This window comes from Kogia breviceps, chromosome 10 (genome assembly GCF_026419965.1).
Source record: "Kogia breviceps isolate mKogBre1 chromosome 10, mKogBre1 haplotype 1, whole genome shotgun sequence".
Taxonomy (NCBI): Eukaryota; Metazoa; Chordata; class Mammalia; order Artiodactyla; family Physeteridae; genus Kogia; species Kogia breviceps.
In genome coordinates, this window is record NC_081319.1 from 57,897,150 (window position 1) to 57,921,545 (window position 24,396).

Below are 24,396 nucleotides of genomic sequence, written 5' to 3' on the forward strand. Positions count from 1 at the left end.
AAGGGAGTGCAGAGAATGTAAACACCAGGAGCAGGATGTAAATTACACAGACTTAGGGAGTGATAGGTTAGCTTTGTGAAGTACAAATCTATTTACAGACACTACAGATTAGTAACAGTTAAAATAAAACTATGAGTGATTAACTCTTTCAGCCTTGTTCCTTCTCTAGCCTGTTCACTGTTCCCTTTATTTTCCTTGTTCTCAGGAGGGGGAATAAACCCTCACCTGTATTTTTATTGCAACAGTAGGGAGGAAAAGGAAGTCAGGAGACTGCAGGAAACAAAGAGTCCAGGGCTTGTCATTGGCTGAATCCTGGCCAGGAAAGGAGTCTTTCTTCTTCCTGTTTGGGCTCTGCTGTCATCAGAGGGTGTGAGAACCCCCACTTTGGTCTCCTGACTCTATTTATATTAGGTTTCTGTTTATTAATTTTTATGATTCTCATTGCTGAAAATAAAGAAAAAAATTCCATTAAGAACACTCATAATCCTACTAGTCCTGAGGTGGAGAACAAACTCACAGAAAACAACTTGGTATCCCAATATCAAATCCTTTCTTATGCAAACCATACACACACACACACACACACACACACACACACACACACACACACACACAAACACACTGATGTTAATGAATGCTTTCCTGTACCTTCAGTTTTAATATCTGAATTACATTTTCTTGTCTCGATAAATTACAATTTATTTAACCAGCCTTCTTTTTTTAAGACATTCAAATTCCAGCTTCTCCCTAATTCATATAACACAGGGCATATATAATCAGCTAAAAATTAACTTGAAATAAGAAAGCAAAAGAATTTTTAACAGCAAAATAATTATCAATATATGGAAAATCCAATGACTGGGAATATTCATTGGTGATCAATTTCTCATTTTCTAAAGAAATTTTCATTTTCACCAGATTTTTTTCTTGACCACTAAATTAAAAATAGCTAGCTGTAAATTCCTATGCCTTTATATATATCTGTGTCAGAGTTTGAACTAGGTCAGTCTTAACTTGAATGCTTTTTGTCTAGGTCGTTGCTGACCAAATTGTTGGCCACTGGCAAAGTAGTCACGTGTATGGCACTTCCCCAATTAACAAGGCCTCTTCTCATATCTGTTCATATACAGTTAACAAAAGATGTGTATGCTCTTGTCATATGAGTAAAATTATGTTTCCTTAGTTACTGTTATAACCTACCTAGTGATATATATTTTCAAGTTTTGTACTGTTGACTGAAAAAAATACACAACCTAAAAGTTGGGAATTATATTTTGCTTGGTGGACAAAACTGAGGACTTCAGCCTGGAAGGCAGCCTCTCAGATAGGTCTGACCGACTGCTCCCAAGAGGTAAGGAAGGAGCCAGGATATATAGGGGTTTTTTCAAAATAGTCGGAACATCAAAGATTTCTGTTAATAAAAGAAAACCAGACATCTCAAGTTAAGGAATTTAGTGCTTGTCTAGGTATGGGAAGAACAAGAGTCTGAGCTTACTGAAATCATTCCTTTAATATACCCCTTAGCTATCTGGGGCCAGTATCTTGTTCTTTCCCAGCCTGGTCCCCTCAGGGCTCACCCTAGGGGTCAGTGGTAGTGGTGAGGGCTTAATGGCCTCAGCATCCTTTGTTTGCTGATATGGCAGGCAACATTTTTTATTCACAGTGCTAATGAATGAATGGCAAATAATCTGTGTTTTGATGGAATCCAGTGTTTATCACAACCCCCCTCTAACCCCCCTCTGCTGCCACATAGATGGGGAATAGCAGAGCAAGCCTGACGGAGGACATGGGTAGTTGAAGGGGCATCAGGAGACTAGTGAAATGGGAAATCAGTGTGTGCAGAGGCTTCTGTGGAGAGGGTGTTTGACTGAGTAAGGTTTGGATTAACGGCAAGAGGGAGGAGTTTGAACTACACCTTTACACTAGCCACTCTGCTCCCTACTTCAGAAGAGAACTTCCACAGGATTTGCTTCCATGTCCTCCCAGCTGCCTGCCCCCATGCCCCGGAATGGCCTGCACTCCTGCAGTCCTAGTGGGGACCATTTTCTCTATACAAGCCCTCTCAATTCTACATCATTAATTTCTCTGCCTCCAGTGACTCATTCCTACTCATTGACTAGCATACTGACATTTTTTTCCCATCTTAAAAAACAAAAACTCATATTCTTCCCTTTCTCTTCCAGCTACTGATCCACTTTTCTCTGTTCTTTCAAAACAAAACTCTCTTAAAGAGAGGCATATAGTAGGTGCTCAGTAAATAATTGTTCAGTGAATGAACAAATGAAAACACTTTTAAGGGAGTAAGACTTTTGTGATAATCCAGGTGTGAGATGATTTAAGCCTGCTGTTAACAAGAATAAAAAAGAAAGGGGATGTGGGGGAAGGAAGTATATTGAAAATCTCCATAACTTCCTCTCAATTTTGTTGTAAACCTAAAAGTGCTCTAAAAAATTAAGTCTTTAAAAAGACGAGGTAGTATATCAACTTCAAGGAAAAAGTTAAAAATCTTTGATGACATGTATACAGTTGATTCTTGAACAACACAGGTTTGAACTATGAGAGTTTTTTCAGAGACATGAGTTTTTCACTAGTTTTTTTCACTTCACTACTGGAGTTTTTACTCCAGTACTACACGACATGGTTGGTTGAACCTGAGTGTGCAGAACTGCGGGTACCAAGGACCAGCTATAAATTAAATATGGATTTTCAGCTGCATGGAGAGTCATACTGGTCTCGGAGAGACAACAATGAGCAGTCCTGAAGAGACATCTTAGTTCTCTGCCCAGGAATTGAACCTGGGTAGCCTGGATAAAAACCAGGAATCCTAGCCGTTAGCCCACCAGGGGCTAGTGGCTAGAGGCAAAATTCTCCTGGCTCTTACCCCCACTGAAAGCAAGAATGTTTCAAGGAGGCAAAAACTGTAAAAACAGGTACAAAGTTTATTATTAGAGACACAGTGCAGCTTATGCAAGAGCACACAAAGAAACAGTTTATTTTACTTAAGCCAGAAGCTAGGCAGAAATACACACCCAGAGAGAAGGGGTGTGGGAGTCCTCTCTAATGAGGAGGAGCACAGTAAAGAGGTGATTTAAATCCTGTATATAGGACAGTCCTTCTGGGTCTTTGTTTACGTTTGGCTAATTACCTTGTTTCTTTTTCCACACCTGACCAGTCCTAGGACCCTCCCCCAGATGCATGTGCAACTTTTTGTTGAGATGGATCCCAGCACAGAGGCCTGTGAGTGTATGTCCACACTTATTATGGGGTGGCGCCCCCTCCCTTTTTGACTGCCAAGGAGCCTTCCTTTGCATGTGCAGACAGGAAGTTTTCCTTGACCTCAGGAGTGGTCATCTTATCTCTTTACTTCAGCAGGCCTCAGCTTCTGCCACTAGCTTTGTCCTTGGAGTGTCTGGGTGAGAACAAAGCTTCAGTTTTACTCCACTTGACAGACACCAGTTGTCTGGCCCAGGGGCCCACCTGTCTCCTACCTCAGTACCTCTAAACCCTGCATTGTTCAAGGGTCAACTGTACATGTAACATAGGAAAGGAAATAGCCTGTAATTTTAGCATTCTATGTTTGATAATAAGATTAATTGGTGGGACAATGGATGTATATACTTGATAGAAGTGATTTGTTTTCTTGCTTCAAATATTTTCAATTTATAATATACCTTTTCTTCTAAGAATAAAAACCCTATCATCTTAATATTACAGATACTTGTTGACCAGGTAATCTTTTATTTCGTCTTAGACTCCTCTTGGTTTTGGCAATTTCTCAGATTTTTCTTGTTTTTAATGACCTTGGAAGTTTTGAGAATTATTGGTTAAGTATTTCATAGAATTTCCTCAATTGGGATTTGTCTGATATTTTTCTAATAATTAGACTGGAATATGTTTGGGGAGGAAGATCACAGGTGTAAACTGCCATTCTCTTATCTTATCATGGGTACATACTATCAATATGACTTAACATTGTTGATGTTAATCTTGATCAGCTGGCTGGAGATAGTGTTTATCAGGTCTCTTACTGTAAAGTTACTCTTTTTTTTTCTTTCTATAAGGTACTTTTTTAAAAGAATTTATTTATTTTTGCTGTGTTGGGTCTTCGTTTCTGTGCAGGGGCTTTCTCTAGTTGTGGCAAGCGGGGGCCACTCTTCATCGCGGTGCGTGGGCCTCTCACTATCGCGGCCTCTCATTGCAGAGCACAGGCTCCAGACGCGCAGGCTCAGTACTTGTGGCTCACGGGCCGAGTTGCTCCGCGGCATGTGGGATCCTCCCAGACCAGGGCTCGAACCCGTGTCCACTGCATTAGCAGGCAGACTCTCAACTACTGCACCACCAGGGAAGCCCCAAGGTACCTTTTGAAAGAAAGTCACTACATGCACCCCAAACTTAAGGAGTGGGGAGTTATGCTTCGTCTCCTTAAGGTGGAGTCTCCACATAAATTATTTGTAATTTTTCAAGAGATTTGTCTATTGCCTCCTGTTTATTTATTTATTCGGTTTTAAAAAATTTATATCAGTATGGACTCATGGATAATTATTTTATACCCTGGATTATAATCTAATAAAACTTTCAGTGGGCTGAATTGTGTCCCCCTCCCAAATTCATACGTTAACACCCTAAACCCCAATGTGATGTTATTTGGAGATTGTTGCCTTTGGGAAGTTAAGTAGATTTAGATGAGGTCACGAAGGCAGGGCCCTCATGATGGGATCAGTGGTCTTATAAGAAGAGACATCAGAAACTCTGCTCAATCTCTCTCTCTCTCTCTTTCTCTGCCATGTGAGGACACAGCAACCATCTGTAGGCCAGGAAGAAGGCCCTCATTGGGGAACAGAATTAGCCAGCACCTTGCTCTTGGATTTCCCAGCTTCCTGAATTGTGAGAAATAAATTCCTGTTTATTTCTGTTTAAGCCACCCCGTTATTGGTATTTTACTATGGCAGCCAAGCTGACTAATACAATACTTTACTTTTGTTTATTTTGTTGTTCAAACTTTTCTACATTTGGGCATTGGGAGCTGGTTGATTTGTCTTCCATATCCCTCTGGCATACCCCCATCATTGTGCTTATTTTTTTTTTAGACTAACTTTCTGGAACTATAAGATGCTCCAGGTTCATTTAGTATATTTCTTGCCCCAGTCCTATTATCAGTCATTTCTCCAATGGTCCTGATTCTTTTTATTGGAGAATGGTGTTAAAAACCAAGATCTGGTGCTAAGTGTGCTCATTGCTACTAGAAAGTCATCAATTCTAGGCCTTTTCATTTGACAGAACAAGGATATATATGTGCATAGTAACCTGGGTATATTCACATAACTATAAATATTTTCATATGTAACCATCTATATTAATATTAAGCTAAACATGGGTTTATACTGTTGTCTCCAACTCTAATCTGTTACCTCCTTGTAGAGTACCCCTACTCCTTTCCTTGCTTATCTGTAACCTTTCTTCCACTCCAATAGTGAGAAACCTGGCTTCTGCCATCTGCCACACATTTACTTAATTGTTGAATTCTGGTATATATGTATAGCAGTATCAAAATTGTTAATCTTTACCCCTATGGGAAACAACTTTATTAACTATAGTCCTCATCTTTTGCCTGTCATCTTACTGCCTCTAAAATATGGAATGCGTCACAGATTTGCATGTCATCCTTGTGCCGAGGTCATGCTGATTTTCACGTGACATTCTAAGTTCAGTATATGTGCTGACAAAATGAGCACAATAATCAAACTTTTAACAAAGATGACAACATGACCACTGTAGGAAAGAATATACTGTCGACACTCAGAACCTTTTTTTTTTTTTGCGGTATGCGGGCCTCTCACTGCTGTGGCCTCTCCCGTTGCGCAGCACAGGCTCCGGACGCGCAGGCCTAGCGGCCACGGCTCACAGACTTGGTTGCTCCGCGGCACGTGGGATCTTCCCGGACCAGGGCACGAACCCGTGTCTCCTGCATCGGCAGGCGGATTCTCAACCACTGCGCCACCAGGGAAGCCCACTCAGAACCTTTTAACATATCATTTCATTTCATTTACTTTGTAAATGTACTTTGTTGTATTTAAAGGAAAGAAGTCCCCCCTCCCAACTTATATAAATCATCATAGTATTGAATTATTTGTGAAATAGCAAAATGTTGATATTTTAAACTGTTTGAAAGCATCTAGATTCAATACTTTCCTTGTTTACCTCAATAATGAGTAAATAAGAATCTTTGGCAATTAGCAACCTAATTGATTACATCAGTGAGGGACTACTAATGGAATTTAAAAATCTAAACAGTTTGTCTTTTAAAAAAATTATATTAAGCATCCTTCCTTACTCATCTTTCTTCCACCTTGTTTTCATTATCAGTTTGTGAATGTATGGCTTTTTAAAACAGAGGTAGTATTTAGATAAACTTTCCACCAGCCCCCTCTCAAAGGCTGCTGATTATGAGCTATGTTGACTTATTTATTAAAATATAGTAATAAGTAAAGAATGTCCTTGCCATCTACCTAACTATACTATCCCTGGCTTTACTTAAAATTTTTTCCAGCTTTATTGAGGTATTACTGGCAATTAAAAATTGTATATGTTTAAGGTTTACATGTGATGTTTTGATATTTGTATACATTGTGAAATGATTATATAACCAAGCTAATTAATATATCTATTACTTCAATGGATTCAATTATCACATTACTTGTGATGTATTCTCTTAGAAAATTTCAAGTATACAATACATTATTATTAAATATAGTCACCATGTACTTTAGGTCAGCAATAATAAAAATGATAATTTTTTTAAACATCTTTATTGGAGTATAACTGTTTTACAATAGTGTGTTAGTTTTTCCTTTACAACAAAGTGAATCAGTTATACATATACATATGTTCCCATATCTCTTCCCTCTTGCATCACCCTCTCTCCCACCCTCCCTATCCCACCCCTCTAGGTGGTCACAAAGCACAGAGGTGATCTCCCTGTGCTATGCGGCAGCTTCCCACTAGCTATTTAATTTACATTTGGTAGTGTATATATGTCCCTGCGACTCTCTCACTTCGTCACAGCTTACCCTTCCCCTCCCCATATCCTCAAGCCCATGCTCTAGTAGGTCTGTGTTTTATTCCGGTCCTACCACTAATCTCTTCATGACATTTTTTCTTCTTAGACTCCATATATATGTGTTAGCATACGGTATTTGTTTTTCTCCTTCTGACTTACTTCACTCTGAATGACAGACTCCAGGTGTATCCACATCATTACAAATAACTCAGTTTCATTTCTTTTTATGGCTGAGTAATATTCCATTGTATATATGTGCCACATCTTCCTTATCCATTCATCTGTTCATGGACACTTAGGTTGCTTCCATGTCCTGGCTATCATAAATAGAGCTGCAATGAACATTTTGGTACATGACTCTTTTTGAATTATGGTTTTCTCAGGGTATATGCCCAGTAGTGGGATTGCTGGGTCGTATGCTAGTCCTATTTGTAGTTTTTTAAGGAACCTCCATACTGTTCTCCATAGGGGCTGTATCAATTTATATTCCAACCAGCAGTGCAAGAGTGTTCCCTTTTCTCCACACCCTCTCCAGCATTTATTGTTTCTAGAGTTTTTGATGATGGCCAATCTGACCGGTGTGAGATGATATCTCATTGTAGTTTTGATTTGCATTTCTCTAATGATTAATGATGTTGAGCATTCTTTCATGTGTTTGTTGGCAATCTGTATATCTTCTTGGGAGAAATGTCTATTTAGTTCTTCTGCCCATTTTTGGATTGGGTTGTTTGTTTTATTGTTATTGAGCTGCATGAGTTGCTTACAAATTTTGGAGATTAATCCTTTGTCAGTTGCTTCACTTGTAACTACTTTCTCCCATTCTGAGGGTTGTCTTTTGCTCTTGTTTATGGTATCCTTTGCTGTGCAAAAGCTTTTAAGTTTCATTAGGTCCCATTTGTTTATTTTTTTTTTCTATTTCCATTTCTCTAGGAGATGGGTCAAAAAGGATCTTGTTGTGATTTATGTCATAGAGTGTTCTGCCTATGTTTTCCTCTAAGAGTTTGATAGTGTCTGGCCTTACATTTAGGTCTTTAACCCATTTTGAGTTTATTTTTGTGTGTGGTGTTAGGGAGTGTTCTAATTTCATACTTTTACATGTAGCTGTCCAGTTTTCCCAGCACAACTTATTGAAGAGGCTTTCTCCACTGTATATCCTTCCCTCCTTTATCAAGGATAAGGTGACCATATGTGTGTGGGTTTATCTCTGGGCTTTCTATCCTGTTCCATTGATCTGTATTTCTGTTTTTGTGCCGGTACCATACTGTCTTGATTACTGTAGCTTTGTAGAATAGTCTGAAGTCAGGGAGCCTGATTCCTCCAGCTCCATTTCTCATTCTCAAGATTGCTTTGGCTATTCGGGGTCTTTTGTGTTTACATACAAATTGTGAAATTCTTTGTTCTAGTTCTGTAAAAAATGCCAGTGGTAATTTGATAGGGATAGCATTGAATCTGTAGATTGCTTTGGGTAGTAGAGTCATTTTCACAATGTTGATTCTTCCAATCCAAGAACATGGTATATTTCTCCACCTATTTGTATCATCTTTAATTTCTTTCATCAGTGTCTTATAGTTTTCTGCATACAGATATTTTGTCTCCGTAGGTAGGTTTATTCCTAGATATTTAATTCTTTTTGTTTCAATGGTAAATGGGAGTGTTTTCTTAATTTCACTCTCAGATTTTTCATCATTAGTGTATAAGAATGCTAGAGATTTCTGTGCATTAATTTTGTATCCTGCAACTTTACCAAATTCATTGATTAGCTCTACTAGTTTTCTGGTATCATCCTTAGGATTCTCTATGTATAGTATCATGTCATCTGCAAACAGTGACAGCTTTACTTCTTCTTTTCATATTTGCATTCTTTTTATTTCTTTTTCTTCTCTGATTGCTGTGGCTAGAACTTCCAAAACTATGTTGAATAAGAGTGGTGAGAGTGGGAAACCTTGTCTTGTTCCTGATCTTAGTGGAAATGGTATCAGTTTTTCACCATTGAGAACTATGTTGGCTGTGGGTTTGTCATATATGGCCTTTATTATGTTGAGGAAAGTTCCCTCTATGCCTACTTTCTGCAGGGTTTTTATCATAAATGAGTGTTGAATTTTCTCAAAAGCTTTCTCTGCATCTATTGAGATGACCATATGGTTTTTCTCCTTCAGTTTGTTGATATGGTGTATCACATTGATTGATGGGCATATATTGAAGAATCCTTGCATTCCTGGAATAAACCCCACTTGATCATGGTGTATGATCCTTTTAATGTGCTGTTGGATTCTGTTTGCTAATATTTTGTTGAGGATTTTTGCATCTTTGTTCATCAGTGATGTTGACCTGTAGTTTTCTTTTTTTGTGATGTCTTTGACTGGTTTTGGTATCAGGATGATGGTGGCCTCATAGAATGAGTATGGAAGTGTTCCTCCCTCTGCTATTTTTTGGAAAACTTTGAGAAGGATAGGTGTTAGCTCTTCTCTAAATGTTTGCTAGAATGCGCCTGTGAAGCCATCTGGTCCTGGGCTTTTGTTTGTTGGAAGAGTTTTAATCACAGTTTCAATTTCAGTGCTTGTCATTGGTCTGTTCATATTTCCTGTTTCTTCCTGGTTCAGTCTCAGAGGGTTGTGCATTTCTAAGAATTTGTCCATTTCTTCCAGGTTGTCTATTTTATTGGCATAGAGTTGCTTGTAGTAATCTCTAATAATCTTTTGTATTTCTGCAGTGTCAGTTGTTACATCTCCTTTTTCATTTCTAATTCTATTGATTTGAGTCTTCTCCCTTTTATTCTTGATGAGTCTGGCTAATGGTTTATCAATTTTATTTATCTTCTCAAAGAACCAGCTTTTACTTTTATTGATCTTTGCTATTTTTTCCTTCCTTTCTTTTTCATTTATTTCTGATCTGATCTTTATGATTTCTTTCCTTCTGCTAAATTTGGGGGTTATTTGTTTTTCTGTCTCTAATTGCTTTAAGTGCAAAGTTAGGTTGTTTATTTGAGATGTTTCCTGTTTCTTAAGGTATGATTGTATTGCTATATACTTACCTCTTAGAACTGCTTTTGCTGTATCCCATAGGTTTTGGGTCGTCCTGTCTCCATTGTCATTTGTTTCTAAGTACTTTTTGATTTCCTCTTTGATTTCTTCAGTGATCACTTCGATATTAAGTAGTGTATCTTTTAGCCTCCACATGTCTGTATTTTTTACAGGTCTTTTCCTGTAATTGATATCTAGTCTCATAGCATTGTGGTCAGAAAACATACTTGATACGATTTCAATTTTCTTAAGTTTGCCAAGGCTAGATTTGTGACCCAATATATGATCTATCCTGGAAACGTTCCAGGAGCACTTGAGAAAAATGTGTATTCTGTTGTTTTTGGATGGAATGTCCTATAAATATCAATTAAGTCCATCTTGTGTAATGTATCATTTAAAGCTTGTGTTTCCTTATGTATTTTCATTTTGGATGATCTGTCCATTGGTGACAGTGGGGTGTTAAAGTCCCCTACTATGATTGTGTTTCTGTCGATTTCCCCTTTTATGGGTGTTAGTATTTGCCTTATGTATTGAGGTGCTCCTATGTTGGGTGCATAAATATTTACAATTGTTATATCTTCTTCATGGATCGATCCCTTGATGATTATGTAGTGTCCTTCTTTGTCTCTTGTAATAGTTTTTATTTTAAAGTCTATTTTGCCTGATACGAGAATTGCTACTCCAGCTTTCTTCTGATTTCCATTTGCATGGAATATCTTTTTCCATCCCCTTACTTTCAGTCTGTATGTGTCCCTGGGTTTGAAGTGGGTCTCTTGTAGACATCATATATATGGGTCTTGTGTTTGTATCCATTCAGCCAGTCTGTGTCTTTTGGTGGGAACATTTAATCCATTTACATTTAAGGTAATTATTGATATGTGCATTCCTATTACCATTTACTTAATTGTTTTGGATTGTTCTTGTAGGTCTTTTCCTTCTCTTGTGTTTCTTGCCTAGAGAAGTTCCTTTAGCATTTGTTGTAGAGCTGGTTTGGTGGTGCTGAACTCTCTCAGCTTTTGCTTGTCTGTAAAGATTTTAATTTCTCCATCAAATCTGAATGAGATCCTTGCTGGGTAGAGTCATCTTGGTTGTAGGTTTTTTTCCTTCATCACTTTAAATATGTCCTGCCACTCCCTTCTGGCTTGTAGAGTTTCTGCTGAAAGATCAGATGTTAGCCTTATGGGGATTCCCTTGTGTGTTATTTGTTGTTTTTCCCTTGCTGCTTTTAATATGTTTTCTTTGTATTTAATTTTTGACAGTGTGATTATTATGTGTCTTGGCGTGTTTATCCTTGGGTTTATCCTGTATGGGACTCTCTGTGCTTCCTGGACTTGATTGACTATTTCCTTTCCTATATTAGGGAAATTTTCAACTATAATCTCTTCAAATACTTTCTCAGTCCCTTTCTTTTTCTCTTCTTCTTCTGGGACCCCTATAATTCAAGTGTTGATGCATTTGCTTGTCCCAGAGGTCTCTGAGACTGTCCTCAGTTCTTTTCATTCTTTTTTCTTTCTTCTGCTCTGCAGTAGTTATTTCCACTATTTTATCTTCCAGGTCACTTATCCGTCCTTCTGCCTCAGTTATTCTGCTATTGGTACCATCTAGAGTATTTTTCATTTCATTTATTGTGTTGCTCATCGTTGCTTGCTTCCTCTTTATTTCTTCTAGGTCCTTGTTAACTGTTTCTTGCAATTTGTCTATTCTATTTCCAAGATTTTGAATCATCTTCACCATCATTATTCTGATTTCTCTTTCAGGTTGACTGGCTATTACCTCTTCATTTGTTAGGTCTGGTGGATTTTTATCTTGCTCCTTCATCTGCTGTGTGTTTTTCTATCTTCTCATTTTGCTTATCTTACTGTGTTTGGTATCTCCTTTTTGCAGGCTGCAGGTTCGTAGTTCCTGTTGTTTTTGGTGGCTGTCCCCAGTGGGTAAGGTTGGTTCAGTGGGTTGCGTAGGTTTCCTGGTTGGGGGGACTAGTGCCTCTGTTCTGGTGGATGAGGCTGGATCTTGTCTTTCTGGTGGGTAGGTCCACGTCTGGTGGTGTGTTTGGGGATGTTGGTAGCCTTATTATGATTTTAGGCAGCCTCTCTGCTAATGGATGGGGATGTAGAGCTGTCTTGCTCTTTGTTGGGGATAGGGTGTCCAGCACTGTTCATTGTTGGTCCTTGAGTGAAGCTGGGTCTTGGTGTTGAGATGGAGATCTCTGGGAGATTTTTGCCATTTGATATTGCGTGGAGCTAGGAGGTCTCTTGTGGACCAGTGTCCCGAGGTTGGTTCTCCCACTTCAGAGACACAGCCCTGGTCCCTGGCTGGGGTGCCAAGAGCCTTTAATCCACATGGCTCAAAATAAAAGGGAGAAAAAATAGAAAGGAAAGAAAAGGAAGGAAGGAAGGAAGAAAGGAAGGGAGGAAGGAAGGAAGCAAGGAAGGAAGAAATGAAGGAAGGAAGAAAGCAAGAAAGGAAGGAAGGAAGGAGGAGAGGAAGAAAGGGAGGAAGGAAGAAAGGAAGGGAGGAAGGAAGGGAGGAAAGAAGGGAGGAAGGAAGGAAGAAAGGAGAGAAGGAGGGAAGAAAGGAAGAAAGAAAGGGAGAAGACAAAATAAAGTAGGATAAAGTATAGTTATTAAAATAAAAAATAATTATTAAGAAGAAAAATTTCTATTAAAAAAACAGAAAAATGGGTCGGTCTAACCCTAGGACAAAAGGTGAAAGCAAAGCTATACAGACAAAATCTCACACAGCAGCACACACATACACACTCAAAAAGAAAAAAAGGGGAAAATAATAGTATATCTTGCTCCCAAAGTCCACCTCCTTAACTTGGGATGATTCGTTGTCTATTCAGGTTTTCCTCAGATGAAGGGCAATTCAAGTTGATTGTGGAGCTTTAATCCACCGCTTCTGAGGCTGCTGGGAGAGACCTCCCCCTCTCCTCTTTGTTCGCACAGCTCCTGGGGTTCAGATTTGGACTTGGCCCCGCCTCTGCATGTAGGTCATCCGAGGGCGTCTGCCCTTCGCTCAGACAGGACGGGGTTAAAGGAGCAGTTGATTTGGGGGCTCCGGCTCACTCAGGCTGGGGGGAGGGAGTGGCACGGGTGCAGGGCGAGTCCGCGGCGGCAGAGGCCGAGGTGACGCTGCACCGGCCCAAGGCGCGCCACACATTCTCCCGGGGAAGCTGTCCCTGGATCCCGGGACACCGGCAGTGGTGGGCTGCACGGGCTCCCAGGAGGGCTGGTGTGCAGAGTGACCTGTGCTCACACACAGGCCTCTTGGTGGCGGCAGCAGCAACCCTAGCATCCCACACCCGTCTCTATGGTCCGTTCTGACAGCCACGGCTCGCGCCCATTTCTGGAGCTCCTTTACGCGGTGCCCTTAATTCCCTCTCCTCGCGCCCGAGGAAGCAAAGAGGGAAGAAAACGTCTCTTGCCTCTTCGGCAGCTCCAGACTTCAACCGGACTCCCTCCCAGCCAGCCGTGGCGCTCTAACCCCTTCAGGCTGTTTTCACTCTACCAACTCCAGACCTTTCCCTGGGATCCGACTGAAGCCTGAGTCTGAGCTCCCGGCCCCCGCCCGCTCCGGTGGCGGAGCAGACAAGCCTCTCAGGATGGTGAGTGCCGGTTGGCACCGATCCTCTGCGGGAATCTCTCCGCTTTGCCCACAGCACCCTGTGGCTGCGCTGTCCTCCGCGGCTCCGGAGCTTCCCCCTCTGCCACCCGCAATCTCCACCTGCGAAGGGGCTTCTAGTGTGTGGGAGTCTTTCCTCCTTCATGGCTCCCTCCCACTGGTGTAGGTCCCGTCCCTATTCTTTGTCTCTGTTTATTCTTTTTTCTTTTGCCCTACCCAGGTACGTGGGGAGTTTCTTGCCTTTTGGGAGGTCTGAGGTCTTCTGCCAGCATTCAGTGGGTGTTCTATAGGAGAAGTTCCACGTGTAGATCTAAAAATGATAATATTTTAATTGAAGTACAACTTATAATGGCTGTAATTTGTACACATTTAATTGCATATGTTTAATCTTTACCAGAAAAGCCTTTATTTTTATTAAATATCATATAAATTATGCTTTACGTTACCATTAAAAGATTTTAGATGACCAAATCACATAGCAATATCCAGTTTTTAAAATACAGAGTAATATTTTTGATTGGGAAAGAGAAAACCCATTTTAAAATGTGTGTGTGTGTGTGTGTGTGTGTGTGTGTGTGTGTGTGTACTATTTAACTTCTTTTTCTTAAGTGAGCATTGCTAGCTGTAACTCTGTATATCTTTAAATGTGGTTGGGCTCACCTTAATTGGAGAAATTGGAAATTATTACAAGACAGTGAATTATTTTACAATAGTTTTCTAAACAATAATCACCAAAATAAGTAGTGATTGAATCATTACTTTAGCCATATTTCCCAAAGGCTGGGTTCTTTTTAAAGATGAAAAACATATGAATAGGTTTTTTTCATAGAATCTGCTGCCATAAAAAATACGACAGCCTGGGTGGCTTAAACCACAGAAATTTATTTGAAGGCTGGAGTCCAAGATCAAGATGTTGGCAGGTTTGGTTTCCTCTGAGGCCTCTCCTTGGCTTGCAAATGCCAGCCCCACCTTCTTCCTGCCTCTTCCTGTGGTTGTTCCTCGCACACTCCTGGTGTCTCTTCCTCTTCTAATACAGACACCAGTTATACTGGATTAGGGCCACCCAAATGGCATCTCTGATCAGCTCATTCAGGCCTTACCTGCATATACAGTTACATTCTGAGGTACTGGGGGTTGGGACTCAACACATGAATTTTGGGGGGACACAATTTAGACCATAAGAGAACATTTTGTGTGGCTTTTGGAAATCAGACTCTGTCTTATGTTTGCCATTGCTTTTAATTGTAATTATGAAACTCTTTTATCTTAGAGAATATTTGAAGTTGGACCCCAGAAGCAAAGTGATAGTTGGCAACTGTGTTGTCTTTTATTGCCCTTTCTTCTTCTCTTGCAGAGAAGTGATTCTCTGTCTTTTTCAGGGAGTCATGGACAGCTTTGAGAATCTGATGAAAGCTGTCATGTCAGTTAACTTTGACTAAGGACCTCAAAACTTAGTGGATTGTTACAATAACCTTCTTCTTCTTCTTCTTCTTCTCAATATACTGTGCGCTGGCAAATTGTGGGCTGGTTTGAGCTGGGATTGCTTATCTGTGTTGTCTGGGCTCACCTGTGCATTGTGGCCACCTGGTTTTCAAAGGCTTCACTGATGGATATGGTGGTAGAGTGGCTGTGGGTAGGGGTGCTGGAGGTAGATCCATGTGATGCTCATCATCCAGCAGGCAAGCCTGGGCTCAATCACCTGCTTGTGATCGTAGGGTTTTCAAGAGCAGGAAGAGAGAGCAAGCCACAAAGAGTAAGTGCTTTTCCATTCTCTCCTTGCATCACTTTCCCTGATGTCTTCTGGGCCAAAGCAAGTTATATGGTTAAGCCCAGATTCAAAGGGTACAAAATAGACTCCATCTTTTATTGGGAGAAGCGGCACAGCCATATTCCAAAGGGGCATGCCTGTGGGGATGAAAAGAGTGTGTGGTCTCTAGTGAGATGAAGTAAGAGATGTAATGATGAGAAAAATAAACTAAGTAAATTCTACTCTTACAAGAGTTTTCCTCTACACCGAGTAGTTGTCTTTTGAGAAAAAATGAAGGCTGTCCTCCAGAGAAGTACAGACACTGGCTGTTGAGAGTGAAAGCACACAGGAAACAGGAAACGGAAAAGAGATCTGAGGGGGTGATGGGTGGAGCACTCACAGCACCTGCTTCATGAGCTTTTGGATATATGAATCAAATCTTCTGAGTTCTCAGTAGATTAAAACATAAGCCACAGAAACGGGTGTGGAGCTGCTAAAGAGACAAGATACTTTTTCTTGCCTCTTTGCTTCCTGGGGCACGAGGAGAGGGGTTTAAGCACACCGCGTAAAGGAGCTGCAGAAACAGGCGCAAGCTGTGCCTGTTGGCGCGGACACCAGAGACGGGTGTGGGACGCTAGGGCTGCTGCTGCCGCCACCAAGAGGCCTGTGTGCAAGCACAGGTCACTCTCCACATCTCCCCTCCTGGGAGCCTGTGCAGCCCGCCGCTGCCGGGGTCCCGAGATCCAGGGACAGCTTCCTCGGGAGAACGCACGGCGCACCTTGGGTTGGTGCAGAGTCACGCCGGCCTCTGCCACCACGGGCTCATGCTGCATCCGTGCCCCTCCCTCCCCTGGCCTGAGCCAGAGCCCCCAAATCAGCTGCTCCTTTAACCCCATCCTGTCTGAGCGAAGAGCAGACGCCCTCGGACGACCTGCGTGCAGAGGCAAGGCCAAGTCCAAAGCTGAACCCCAGGAGCTGTGCGAACAAAGAGGAGAGGGGGAGGTCTCTCCCAGTAACCTCAGAATCAGCGGATTAAATCTTCACAATCAACTTGAAGTGCCCTGCATCTGTGGAATACCTGAATAGACAGCGAATCATCCCAAGTTGAAGAGGTGGAATTTGGGAGCAAGATATATTATTATTCCCCCCTTTTTTTCTTTTTGTGAGTGTGTAGGTGTGTGCTGCTGTGTGAGATTTTGTCTGTATAGCTTTGCTTTCACCAATTGCTCTACGGTTCTGACCAAACCGGGTTTTTTTGTTTTTTTTTTCTTTTAAAATTTTTTCTTCTTGGGCTTCCCTGGTGGCGCAGTGGTTGAGAATCCGCCTGCCGATGCAGGGGACACGGGTTCGTGCCCCGGTCCGGGAAGATCCCACATGCCACGGAGTGACGGGGCTCGTGAGCCATGGCCCCTGAGCCTGTGCATCCGGAGCCTGTCCTCCGCAACGGGAGAGGCCACAGCAGTGAGAGGCCCGCGTACCACATACACACACACAAAAATTCTTCTTAATAATTATTTTTTATTTTAATAACTTTATTTTATCCTACTTTATTTTATCTTCTTTCTTCCCTCCTTTCTTCCTTCCTTTCTTCCTGCCTTCCTTCCTTTCTTCCTCACTTCCTTCCTCCCTTCCTCCCTTTCTTCTCTCCTCCCTTCCTTCCATCCTTCCTTCCTTTATTCCTCCCTTCCTTCCTTCCTTCCTTCCTTCTTTCCTTCTTTTCTTTCCCTTCTATTTTTTCTCCCTTTTATTCTGAGCCATGTGGATTAAAGCCTCTTGGCACTCCAGCCAGGCGTCAGGACTGTGTCTAAGGTGGGAGAACCAACTTCAGGACACTGGTCCACAAGAGTCCTCCCAGCTCCACATAATATCAATGGCAAAAATCTCCCAGAGAACTCCGTCTCAACACCAAGACCCAGCTTCACTCAATGACCAGCAAGCTATGGTGCTGGACACCCTATGCCCAACAACTAGCAAGACAGGTCTACAACCCCATCCATTAGCAGATAGGCTGCCTAAAATCATAATAAGACTACTGAAACCCAGAAACACACCACAAGATGTGGATCTGCCCACCAGAAAGACAAGATCCAGCCTCATCCACCAGAACACATGCACTAGTCCCCCCAACCAGGAAACCTACTCAACCCACTGAACCAACCTTAGCCACTGGGGACAGACACCAAAAACAATGGGAACTACAAACCTGCAGCCTGCAAAAAGGAGAACCCAAACACAGTAAGATAAGCAAAATGAAAAGACAGAAAAACACAAGGCAGATGAAGGAGCAAGGTAAAAACCCACCAGACCTAACAAATGAAGAGGAAATAGGCAGTCTACCTGAAAAAGAATTCAGAATAATGATAGTAAAGATGATTCAAAATATTGGAAATAGAATACACAAAATGCAAGAAACATTTCACAAGGACCTTGAAGAAATAAAGAAGAAGCAATGATGAGCAACACAATAAATGAAATGAAAAATGCTCTAGATGGGATCAATAGCAGAATAACTGAGGCAGAAGAACGGATAAGTGACCTGGAAGATAAAATAGTGGAAATAACTACTGCAGAGCAGAAGAAAGAAAAAAGAATGAAAAGAACTGAGGACAGTCTCAGAGACCTCTGGACAACATGAAATGCACCAACATTCGCATTATAGGGGTCCCAGAAGAAGAAGAGAAAAAGAAAGGGACTGAGAAAATATTTGAAGAGATTATACTTGAAAACTTCCCTAATATAGGAAAGGAAATAGTCAATCAAGTCCAGGAAGCACAGAGAGTCCCATACAGGATAAACCCAAGAATAAACACGCCGAGACACATAATAATCACACTGTCAAAAATTAAATACAAAGAAAACATATTAAAAACAGCAAGGGAAAAACAACAAATAACACACAAGGGAATCCCCATAAGGCTAACATCTGATCTTTCAGCAGAAACTCTGCAAGCCAGAAGGGAGTGGCAGGACATATTTAAAGTGATAAAGGAAAAAAACCTACAACCAAGATGACTCTACCCAGCAAGGATCTCATTCAGATTTGATGGAGAAATTAAAACCTTTACAGACAAGCAAAAGCTGAGAGAGTTCAGCACCACCAAACCAGCTTTACAGCAAATACTAAAGGAACTTCTCTAAGCAAGAAATATAAGAGAAGGAAAAGACCTACAAGAACAACCCAAAACAATTAAGTAAATGGTAATAGGAACGCACATATCAATAATTACCTTAAATGTAAATGGATTAAATGCTCCCACCAAAAGACGCAGACTGGCTGAATGGATACAAAAACAGGACCCATATATATGCTGTCTACAAGAGACCCACTTCAGACCTAGGGACACTTACAGGCTGAAAGTGAGGGGATGGAAAAAGATATTCCATGCAAATGGAAATCAGAAGAAAGCTGGAATAGCAATTCTCATATCAGACAAAATAGACTTTAAAATAAAAACTATTATAAGAGATGAAGAAGGATATTACATAATGATCAAGGGATCGATCCATGAAGAAGATATAACAATTATAAATATTTATGCACCCAACATAGGAGCACCTCAATACATAAGGCAAATACTAACACCCATAAAAGGGGAAATCGACAGTAACACAATCATAGTAGGGGACTTTACACCCCACTTTCACCAATGGACAGATCATCCAAAATGAAAATATATAAGGAAACACAAGTTTTAGATGATACATTACACAAGATGGAGTTAATTGATATTTATAGGACATTCCATCCAAAAACAACAGAATACACATTTTTCTCAAGTGCTCCTGGAACGTTTCCAGGATAGATCATATATTGGGTCACAAATCTAGCCTTGGCAAATTTAAGAAAATTGAAATCGTATCAAGTATGTTTTCTGACCACAACGCTATGAGACTAGATCAATTACAGGCAAAGATCTGTAAAAACTACAAACACATGGAGGCTAAACAATACACTACTTAATAACGAAGTGATCACTGAAGAAATCAAAGAGAAAATCAGAAAGTACTTAGAAACAAAGGACAATGGAGACACGACGACCCAAAACCTATGGAATACAGCAAAAGCAGTTCTATGAGGGAAGTTTATAGAAATACAATCCTAACTTAAGAAACAGGAAACATCTTGAATAAACAACCTAACTTTGCAACTAAGCCAATTAGAGAAAGAACAAAAAAGCCCCAAATTTAGCAGAAGGAAAGAAATCATACAAATCAGATCAGAAATAAATGAAAAAGAAATGAAGGACACGATAGCAAAGATCAATAAAAGTAAAAGCTGTTTCTTTGAGAAGATAAACAGAATTGATAAACCATTAGCCAGACTCATCAAGAAAATAAGGGAGAAGACTCAAATCAATAGAATTAGAAACGAAAACGGAGATGTAACAACTGACACTGCAGAAATACAAAAGATTATTAGAGATTACTACAAACAATTGTATGCCAATAAAATGGACAACCTAGAAGAAATGGACAAATTCTTAGAAATGCACAACCTACCGAGACTGAACCAGGGAGAAATAGAAAATATGAACAGACCAATCACAAGCACTGAAATTGAAACTGTGATTAAAAATCTTCCAACAAACAAAAGCCTAGGACCAGATGGCTTCACAGGCGAATTCTATCAAACATTTAGAGAAGAGCTAACAGCTATCCTTCTCAAAGTCTTCCAATAGGTAGCAGAGAGAGGAACACTCCCAAACTCATGCTATGAGGCCACCATCACCCTGATACCAAAACCAGACAAAGATGTCACAAAGAAAGAAAACTACAGGCCAATATCACAGATGAACATAGATGCAAAAATCCTCAACAAAATACTAGCAAACAGAATCCAACAGCACATTAAAAGGATCATACACCATGATCAAGTGGGGTTTATCCCAGGAATGCAAGGATTCTTCAATATACGCAAATCAATCAACGTGATACACCATATCAACAAACTGAAGGAGAAAAACCATATGGTCATCTCAATAAATGCAGAGAAAGCTTTTGACAAAATTCAACACCCGCTTATGATAAAAACCCTGCAGAAACTAGGTATAGAGGGAACTTTCCTCAACATAATAAAGGCCATATATGACAAACCCACAGCCAGCATAGCTCTCAATGGTGAAAAACTGAAAACATTTCCAGTAAGATCAGGAACAAGACAAGGTTGCCCACACTCACCACTCTTTTTTTTTTTTTTTTTTTTTTTTTTTTTTTGTGGCACGCGGGCCTCTCACTGTTGTGGCCTCTCCCGTTGCAGAGCACAGGCTCTGGATGCGCAGACTCAGCGGCCATGGCTCACGGGCCCAGCCGCTCTGCGGCATGTGGGATCTTCCCGGACTGGGGCACGAACCCATGTCCCCTGCATCGGCAGGCGGATTCTCAACCACTGCTCCAACAGGGAAGCTTACGCCACTCTTATTCAACCTAGTTTTGGAAGTTCTAGCCACAGCAATCAGAGAAGAAAAAGAAATAAAAGGAATCCAAATCAGAAAAGAAGAAGTAAAGCTGTCACTGTTTACAGATGACATGATGCTATACATAGAGAATCCTAAGGATGCTACCAGAAAACTAGTAGAGCTAATCAATGAATTTGGTAAAGTAGCAGGATACAAAATTAATGCACAGAAATCTCTAGCAATCTTATACACTAATGATGAAAAATCTGAGAGTGAAATTAAGAAAACACTCCCATTTACCTTTGAAACAAAAAGAATAAAATATCTAGGAATAAACCTACCAAAGGAGGCAAAAGACCTGTATGCAGAAAATTGTAAGATACTAATGAAAGAGATTAAAGATGATACAAATAGATGGAGAGATAAACCGTGTTCTTGGATTGGAAGAATCAACATTGTGAAAATGACTCTACTACCCAAAGCAATCTACAGATTCAATGCTATCCCTATCAAATTACCACTGGCATTTTTTACAGAACTAGAACAAAAAATTTCACAATTTGTATGGAAACACAAAAGACCCCGAATAGCCAAAGCAATCTTGAGAACAAAAAATGGAGCTGGAGGAATCAGGCTCCCTGACTTCAGACTATACTACAAAGCTACAGTAATCAAGACATTTTGGTACTGGCACAAAAACAGAAATATAGATCAATGGAACAGGATAGAGAGCCCAGAGATAAGCCCACACTCATATGGTCACCTTATCTTTGATAAAGGAGGGGAAGGATATACAGTGGAGAAAAGACAGCCTCTTCAATAAGTGGTGCTGGGAAAACTGGACAGCTACATGTAAAAGTATGAAATTAGAACACTCCCTAACACCACACACAAAAATAAACTCAAAATGGGTTAAAGACCTAAATATAAGGCCAGACACTATCAAACTCTTAGAGGAAAACATAGGCAGAACACTCTATGACATAAATCACAGCAAGATCCTCTTTGACCCACCTCCTAGAGAACTGGAAATAAAAACAAAAATAAACAAATGGGACCTAATGAAACTTAAAAGCTTTTGCACAGCAAAGGATACCATAAACAAGACCAAAAGACAACCCTCAGAATGGGAGAAAATATTTGCAAATGAAGCAACTGACAAAGGATTAATCTCCAAAATTTACAAGCAGCTCATGCAGCTCAATATCAAAAAAACAAACAACCCAATCCAAAAATGGGCAGAAGTCATAAATAAACATTTCTCCCAAGAAGATATACAGATTGCCAACAAACACATGAAAGAATGCTCAACATCATTAATCATTAGAGAAATGCAAATCAAAACTACAATGAGATATCATCTCACACCGGTCAGAATGGCCATCATCAAAAACTCTAGAAACAATAAATGCTGGAGAGGGTGTGGAGAAAAGGGAACACTCTTGCACTGCTGGTGGGAATGTAAGTTGATACAGCCACTATGGAGAACAGTATGGAGGTTCCTTAAAAAACTAAAAATAGAGCATACGACCCAGCAATCCCACTACTGAGCATATACCCTGAGAAAACCATAATTCAAAAAGTGTCATGTACCAAAATGTTCATTGCAGCTCTATTTATGATAGCCAGGACATGGAAGCAACCTAAGTGTCCATCAACAGATGAATGGATAAAGAAGATGTGGCACATATATACCACGGAATATTATTCAGCCATATAAAGAAATGAAACTGTTATTTGTAGTGAGGTGGAAAGACCTGGAGTCTGTCATACAGAGTGAAGTAAGTCAGAAGGAGAAAAACAAATACCGTATGCTAACACATATATATGGAATCTAAGAAAAAAAAAGTGTCATGAAGAGCCTAGAGATAGGACGGGAATAAAACACAGACCTACTAGAGCATGAACTTGAGGATATGGGAGGGGGAAGGGTAAGCTGTGACGAATTGAGAGAGTGGAATGGACATATATACACTACCAAACATAGGGTGGGTAGCTAGTTGGAAGCAGCCGCATGGCACAGGGATATCAGCTAGGTGGTTTGTGACCACCTAGAGGGGTGGGATAGGGAGGGTGGGAGGGAGGAAAATGCAAGAGTGAAGAGATATGGGAACGTATGTATAAGTATAACTGATTCACTTTGTTGTAAAGCAGAAACTAACACACCATTGTAAAGCAATTATACTCCAATAAAGATGTTAGGAAAAAAAAGTCTATATTATTAAACCTTTTTTTTTTTGCATTAAAAAAAACCAAAAAACATGAGCCATTTGTGTGGAGCCAAGGACATTTTTGTGTTGAAGACAATTTTTTCCTTTTATGGCATTTAAAATGTGAGCAGTTGATTGAGTGACAACAGGGGACAGACACTTTTATACACTTAGGACCAGTAGAGCCCTGGAAATTTCACCTCAGATTCCCCCATTGCCATATTATTGAACTCAAATAAAGTACCTATGAAAATGCTTAACTGAGAGATCTTGAAATCACACTTCCTCTGTAAATCCATAGTGTAAATCTTAAACTAGGAATCATTCTCCATAATCTCACAAGAATAGCAACTCCTTGGTTATTCTTTGTTTTTGGTACGTGGGCCTCTCACTGTCGCAGCCCCTCCCATTGCGGAGTGCAGGCTCTGGATGCACAGAGCTCAGCGGCCATGGCTCACGGGCCCAGCCGCTCCATGGCATGTGGGATCTTCCCGGATTGGGGAACAAACCCGTGTCCCCTGCATTGGCAGGCGGACTCTCAACCACTGTGCCACCAGGGAAGCCCTATTCTTAACAGCCAATACTTACTCTGTACTGATACCAATTTATGAGTTTCTTTATATCTTAATCCACTGCCCAAGTTAACCATTAATTCCTACTCCATTAATTTAGAGGGTTGAGCACAGTCCTAAATACATACTTTAGAACTGAATCATCGAACTACTTAATTTAGGGTGTGTGTGTATGCTGAGTGCTTTTAACATTTTGCTGAGTTTCAGTCTACAAATATGAGTGAGGAAACTTCTATCAGTTCAAAATATCCAAGGGAACTACCCACCCCTCCACATTAAAAAAATGTCAAACCCATAAACCCTCACAGCTTAACTTCATTTAAAGGCTGACAGCATCCTTATTCAGACTAGATATGAAATTTCAGAAGAGATGAACATGATGGAAGTTGTCATTTTCTGCAACACATTTAAATATGGTCTTGCTTCCTACTTTATAAGCTAGCATTGAATAGCAAAGGGATGGTGCTATGTCAGTCAGTTTTGCTCATAATAATGCTGCATAACAAATCACCATGAAATCTCAGTGGCATTCAACAATAAGCATTTATTGTCAGCTCACAGGTCTGTGGGTCTCCTGGGCTGGGTCTCCTTCAGGCTGCAGGTTTATGTGTGCAGATCTGCTCCATGTGTCTTGTGCTGGTCCTGCTACCTGGGATACGATGTTCTTTTGGACAGAAGCTCCTGGAGGGGCAAATGGAAGCACTCAACACCTGTTAAGACTGAGGCCCTGATCTGTTGCACTGCCACTTCCACATTCCACTGGCCAACAC

The 24,396-nt window shown here is 40.5% G+C and overlaps 1 protein-coding gene and 1 non-coding gene across 17 annotated transcripts in view; one reads left to right on the forward strand and one right to left on the reverse strand.

Annotated features, from left to right (window-relative positions):
- The window catches only part of NEK10 (NIMA related kinase 10), a 312,063-nt gene that overhangs the window by 167,650 nt on the left and 120,017 nt on the right, over positions 1–24,396 (forward strand). The window lies entirely within an intron of this gene.
- On the reverse strand, positions 5,627–5,732 carry LOC131764684 (U6 spliceosomal RNA). Its single transcript, XR_009337893.1, has one exon. It is a non-coding gene; the product is annotated as a U6 spliceosomal RNA (small nuclear RNA).